Source organism: Myxocyprinus asiaticus, chromosome 30 (genome assembly GCF_019703515.2).
Source record: "Myxocyprinus asiaticus isolate MX2 ecotype Aquarium Trade chromosome 30, UBuf_Myxa_2, whole genome shotgun sequence".
NCBI lineage: Eukaryota > Metazoa > Chordata > Actinopteri > Cypriniformes > Catostomidae > Myxocyprinus > Myxocyprinus asiaticus.
In genome coordinates this window covers 2,013,740-2,021,006 of record NC_059373.1, presented here as the reverse complement: position 1 = coordinate 2,021,006, position 7,267 = coordinate 2,013,740, and the positions used below count along the sequence as shown (strand labels likewise).

At 35.9% G+C, this 7,267-nt stretch overlaps 1 pseudogene; it reads left to right on the top strand.

Moving 5' to 3' along the window:
• Positions 1–6,684, top strand: part of LOC127421616 (H-2 class I histocompatibility antigen, alpha chain-like) — a 13,337-nt pseudogene extending 6,653 nt beyond the window's left edge.
• Positions 6,685–7,267: the final 583 nt, after the last annotated feature.

Genomic DNA, 7,267 nt, shown 5'->3' with positions numbered 1-7,267 from the left:
CAGACCATTAACTCTTTGATGGCCATTTGACATTTTGCATAGATACACTGTTTTTTGTGTAATTTTTCATTTATTTTTCTCCAGAGAAACACTCACTCCAGTATGAGTACACCGCCCTTTCCACACCTGACACATTCTCTGGATCTGTGTTCAGTGGTGTGTGTGTGTGTGTGATGATAGACAGATCTCTCACTACAGTAATGAAGAACAAGACTGGAAGAAATCAGAAATCTGGAGAGATGTTCCTGAACTACATGAGTCTAGAGACTGGTTTCTACATCATGTTAATATTCTGTCAAACTGCACAAACTCCAAGTGTTCTGGTGAGTTTAATGGGTTTTCTCTGATCAATCATCAGATATGTTATGAAACTGTAATTATCTATCATTTGTGTGATCAATATTTATTCTAATCAATATTTGTGTTGTGATTGTAGAGCTTCATGTACTTCAGAGAAGAGTTGGATGTGAAGTGGAGAAACTTCCTGATGGAACAATCAAGAATCTGAAGGGGTTTGATGAGTATCAATATGATGGAGAAGATTTTATTGTCTTTAATTTTAACACAAAACAGTGGATCAATAAAAATCCCAAAGCTAAAGAAACAAAACTGAAGTGGGACAGTCAAACAATACGAAACCAAATCATCAATGATGAACTCAAGAACTGCATGAACTGGATCTCCACATTTAATAATACTCAAAGAAGTATGTTTCAATCAGTTTTAGTAGTAATAGTAGTTCTAGGAGTATTTTTAAACAATTTATGTCCTGAACTAAAACTAATTAAAGAGGAAATGAATCAAAAGTATGAAAACTTGAATGTGTTCATGTTGTCATAAGACTCTGGAATTTGATGCATATATCCTGAATTATTCTTTTTGATGAAATATATCAGTATTTATTGTTGGTTCTTTTGACTCCAGCTCTTCCAGATGTTGAGATGTTTGCTGTTGAATCTCCTCAAGATCAAAACAAGTTGATTCTGATCTGTCTGGCCACTGGTTTCTACCCCAAACACCTGGAGATGAATATGATGTTGAACGGCATTAAAATGGATCATGTAAACTCTTCTGGAATCAGACCAAACGGTGATGAAACCTTTCAGCTGAGAATCAGTGTGGAGATCCACAGAAATGAGAAAGAGGGTTTTGAGTGTCACGTCAATCACATCAGTCTAAAAGAGCCGGTTATATCAGAATGGGGTAAATATGATCATATCTTCAGTGTTGAGCGAATAAGGACAGAATGATTGAAGTTGTCTAGCTTGCTGATGCACATTTGCAAAATAGTAAAGTAGAAATAGTTCCTGAATTTTACTATACATTTTCAAACAGTTTAAAGGTGTTTAATGTGTTTGTATTTTTGTCTTTTGTAATTTTGCAGATGGAAAATGCAGTAACTGCAGTGAAGCATCTACAACAGATATTATAACAATCATAGTAGCAGCAGTTACAGTGTTTATGATCGTGATTTTTATTTATATCTACAAAAGAAAAAGGTCTAATGGTGAGTTCAAATGATTTCATATGGAAATTGTTATTTTAAATGTTCTGATGTTTAAAATAGTTCTTGAATTCATTTTCAAGAATTGTATGTCAGATTTCTTGGTTTGATGGCTGAAGTGTCTTTCTAAATCTCACAGGATGAAAATTACTATTCAACATTAATTGCACAAGAACTTGACCACTGAATAACTTGGAATACTAATGTTAAATTAACTCTTCATTATACTATAAAAAGATTTTATTAAACATTTCATTTATTTTTTGCTACATGACATGGGTCCAAAAAACACAGCGGGACTGTCAGTGTTTTGGTCTTGTCATGTTTAACTTTGTTCACTAGATGTCGCCATTGTGTTCTCCCTGTGTTTCCCACGCTTGTCTGTCATTATTCATTTCACCTGTGCCTCGTTTTCAGAGTTGTATTTAAGTTGCTGTTTTTTGTTTGTTTATTGCTCATTTTTTGGATATGAATTCACTAGTCTTGTTCTCTGTGTATTACTCTCACCATTGTTGGATTACTTTCTGTTCTTTGGATTATCTTTAGATTTCTTTAGTTTTTTTTCACTGCTGATGAACTTCTGGATTAATTTTTTGGAATCATTACTGAGTTTTCATTTTGATTATAAAATATTTTTATTCCTGACTTCCTGTGTTCTTTGCATCTGGGTCCATATTCCCGTTTTCCCCGAGCTCTGTTCCCTCAACCTTGTGTCACCCCCGTGTCCTGACAGAAAAAACTGAGCAAAATTCATGGACCCAGCAAAGATCCCAAGGCAAGAGTTGGCAGGTGCATTAACACGTCAGGAGACCGCTCTAGCCCAACATAAGATGTTGATGGCTAGACATGATGGACTGTTGGTTGAGTTTAGGTCTATTTTCAAGGAAATCTTTCTACGACTTCCTCAACCACTTTACACATCCTCAGTTTCCAAGCGCCCAGACAGGCAACCTGTCTCAGCCCAGAGGCCGAACCTCGCCTTCCTCCTCAGCACTTCTCCGGAGACCCCACTGCTCTTTGTTCCCAGCCTCCCGCAGCTTTTAGTTCCCAGTTTTCCACTGCTCTTAGTTCCCCTTCATGCCATGTCTCAGCCAAGCCTTAGCCTGCTCCATGTCACAGCCAGTCCCCAGTCTCTGCCCATGCTCGCGACCATGGAGGTCGCTCTCCAGGTTCTGCCAGTACCCATCTCCACGGAGGCCATTTCCCAGGTGCTGCCTGGTTGACTGACCATGGTGCCTCCCCCCTCCGAGCATTCCACAGCGACGCCCAAGCCTTCCACGGCTCCCTCACCCCTTGAGCCTTCCGAGCCAAAGTCCACGCCTGCCATGACCCTATAGCCAACATTGCAAGCCTCGTCTGCCCCAGAGCCAGCTTCCACTGTGCCTTTTGACCCTGAGTCATTGAGTGTTTGTTTGGATTATTCAAGTTTTTTTTATCCCTGACTTCCTGTGTTCTTTGCATCTGGGACCATTTTCCCTGAGCTCAGTTCCCTCGACCCTGTGTCACCCCTGAGTCCTGACAGGGATGTGATGATCAAGACATCAATCTATCGCAAAAACTTATTCGGTGTGAACGGCCCCTTTAACTTCAATATACTATAGAAAGATTTTTGAATGGAATTTTAAGGGGGAGGCCACCCACTGGCCCAAGGACGGTATCTGGCTCAAGGTCTCCTGCGTGTTCTGTTTTATTGTGCGCATTAAATTATTTCGTTCCATTTCAATAACTATATTTGTTTTATGATCCCTGTTTATTTTATCTGACTCCAATTATTAAAGTTTCCAAGGATATATTAATGTTTCAATCTTAGTTGTTATTATTAAATTTGGTTTAACATTTGATCATCGTATTTAACTCTATATTGTACTCGTTCATTCAGATTCCTGTTGCTTAGAGTCTCGCGCCGGCCATGTATGCGGATCTCGCGGTCACAAATATGCCGGTATTGGTCATTAATTGACTAAATACTAATTAGATGGCTGCTCACACTTGCCCTTTTATCTTAAAGTATTTTGTTTAGTCCCCTTAGTAAAAATTTTAGAGTAACATTATTTCTAGTGTTCATTATTTCAGAGGTCATGACCATTAAATTTACCAAGACAGACCAACAATACCCAAGTTAAAATAACTTTATATAATCATGCCATAGTTTCCTACGGTCGACAACTTCATGTTGTCCTAAACGGAAATTCTATAACAAGCCTGTACACTAGAAATATTGCCAATTTGTTAGTCGGAGCTCTAAAGTCAGACTTAACATAATCTACTAGACAATAGTTTCAGAGTAAATCAGAATAAACACAAATGTAACAATTTATTTACCAGGTAATAGTAATACATTCAAACAATCCAATTAAAATATTAAATCAAACTCAAAGCTATCAGTGAACCAAGCATAATATCATTAAAGTTGCATTCCATTCAAACATTTACCAAACATAAGAATTCAAATTGCAATTACCTGATAGAGTAAAAATGACACACAATGTTTTCTGTGTGGGTCATCTGGCTACAGAGACCCTGATTCCTTTGTCATCTCTCCTTAAATACAAAACGATTCTATTGTTATTTCAGATGTGTATGGTTGATGTTATTCAGGATTTCATTTTACAATTTAGGAGGTTGCAAGCAAGTTCTTTGAACTTTGCATTTATGTTTACAAAAAATGCACCTAATCTGTATACAGCATCTGGTCTCAGTGAGAGATCTGGGAGGGGTCATTTCTTGATAGAATACAGTATTTTACTAAGTTCTTAAATCTTACTTGTGATTTGACTTATCTGAAAGGGAATGAGACTGTTTTACCAGTTGCACTGAGACCTCTTGAATGATACCAAACATGTATGATCAGAAAACCTTTTACATTACAGAACAGGATAAGTCATAACTTAGTTTTTTGGTGTTCTTAAAGTGACCTGAGGTGAGAGAGAGAGAACAGATGTGAGTGTGATTTGCATTTTATGGTCCCTAATCAGTGGGGTGCGTTTTCTCAGGTGGAGATGTCTTCTGGGTGAGAGTTTTATGACGCTGGTTCTCGCAGAGTTCTTTGACTTTTACCAGAAGTGATGCAGACAATTTTGTGCCAGTCTTACAAAATATATAAGAATATTTAAATATTCCAAGACAATCACAAGTCATTCTTGCAATTTTGACAAAATCTCATCTTTGCTTGAACACTATACCTTGATGATCAGAAAACCAAATGTTTGTAAGACACACATACATGATTAACTAACATTAGTGACAATGCAAACTGGTGTGACAGTTTCATCTACAGCTGAAGTGAGACATAAAGTTTAGTGCTGCTAACACATTAAATCTGCATACACAATTGATTGTGTTTCTCATATTAAATATAAAGCATATTTTCATGGTTATGAAATGTATGTGTATTGTTTAAGTAAATGTATAATCTGCTGTATCTCTTCTAGTCCAGTTAAACTGTCATGAGTCTGACAGAAGAGAGAAAAGTGACTCTGAGAAGACTGAACGACTCAACGCTGCTAATTCACCTGAGAATGATCCATCAAACACACTGAAAGAGATCACTCAGGTATCTCCACTTCAGATCATGAATCTGAACTTTTCTTTCTGCAAGCAGAGTTATAAAAATATTTTCATGAAAAGCAGACTGGACTGTGTTTTTAACAATTTTGCTGTTTTATTTGGATCATTTCAACAAGAACTTACAACGAGTCTCATTCACTACAGTGTACAAACAGGAAGTTGTTGCACAATTGAAAACCCCCTCATCGTCAACCTGTGAGCTCTTTAAGGTGATTGCATGCCTCAACATGATGTAGGCCAGCTGGGTATTTTTCACCTACTGTTGAATACTGAGGATTCAGATACTCTACATATTTGACACACTATATAAAGGGGAAGTAGACTTAAGCACGTCTGACACTGGGTTATTCTCCTCTTCATGTCTCAGTCACTTCAATTTACCATCAAAATGATCTGTGTAAAGGTTTAATCTTTAGACTAACAGATTAGTGTTTGTTCAATAACATGAAATACTTCACATATCTGCCCTTAATAAACATTGTAAAAATGGCAAAAAATTCCATTAAAATATTAAATGCACCACATTAATTCTATACAATAAATAATTATTCAATGAGATTAAGTTAGTGACACATTCATGCACGTAATATAACAATAAATAAATATATCAATATAACAGCTACTTGTTTTTGATCAATAATTAGATTCTACACATATAAAACGATGATCAGATGTAAAAAGACTAAATGTTTGCTAATCTAGTCCTCTATCATTTTACACACTTTGTCCAGCCTTTATTTACATGAAATATAAATATATATTATCTGAAAGTAAACTCAAACTGTTTCTACATTTGCAGTTTGCAATCAATAATAAATCTTCATTCGAGACATCTATTTGAAGGAAATATACAGAAACTCTTACCTTGCTGCACAACACTTGGAAAAATGAGAAAATATAAAATAATAAGTGCCCCCATTGATATTGCTATGAAGAGAGTGTAAAAAACATTATTGTGTCATTTTTGTTTCACTTGTTTTCGTGCTCGCACAAAGAACTGAAAGGAGAAACGCACAAAAGACAAACTGAAAGTGTTACAGCTGCTTCTTTCTGTTCCTCAAGTTCTGTCTACCTGCTCGAGCTTTCCACTTACAACATGCACAACACAGAGGTGAGACTAAATATGGGTGGTACTTTGCTGGCATACGTCATGACGCAGCAGTGGTGCCGGTGTTACAAAGTATTGAGTTGCTGAGATATTGTGTTCCAGTGGGCGGAGCAAACATGAATATTCATTAATTTTCCTGACATGCGCGCTGAGGTGGAACTAAAAACATCAGCGTACCACCATCATGATTCAACTTGTATGAAGGATTATTTCGAAAAGGGATTTAAGTTTCAGTGTCGAATAAGGTATGTATAAACTACAATATTCAGATTTTTGTAAAGGTGTACAGTTTGTAAAATATGAGTTTGATTAGTTTTGTGTTACTGAATACAACATTCATTGAAGAAGTATTTGTACCGTTACAATACAACAGAGCAAACTTTAGTAAAAAAAAAAAAAAAAAAAAAAAAAAGTAGTCTTGTGTGTTGTTTTCCTTTCATACTTTTAATTTCATGTCTATAAGTTGTTATAATTTGGTGACTCTACAACAACAGTGACTGTAATAAACATGCAGAAGTATCTGTGATTTAATAAACATTTCAGAATTTCTTGATGTGATTATTCTGTGTTAATAAACAGTCCCTGACTATGGGACTCATAACTTACTTCCCCTCATGAACATGAAATAAATGCTATTGTCTGTTATTTGACCACGTGTTGCACTGTGGATAAGTACAATTATTTGTTGTTCTTCTACCCAACCTATTTCAATCATTTTATTTAAGCATGTCTTCATTAATATATTGTGTGATAGCATCCAACATTTAATGATCCATAATGATGAGTTAACTTACTCTTTTCTGACTAATGTTTAACATATTCTTTCTATCCTCACTTTAGAGTCCTTTTCCTCAGTTAGACAGATAAAGTCCGTACAAAATAGGCTTGTGGGTAAATGTTCCTTTTATTGAACACTACAGTGAGTATTTGCAGTGAAACTGCTGTAAAAGAATGAAATATGCAACTACTTGAATCTCTAACAGCACAGCTCTATTATGAGTTTAAGTTTCATTCTTTAAAGGGTTTACATATTTTATTACTTATACCTAAATAAACTAAAACATATATCAGAAGAACTTACAATGCTT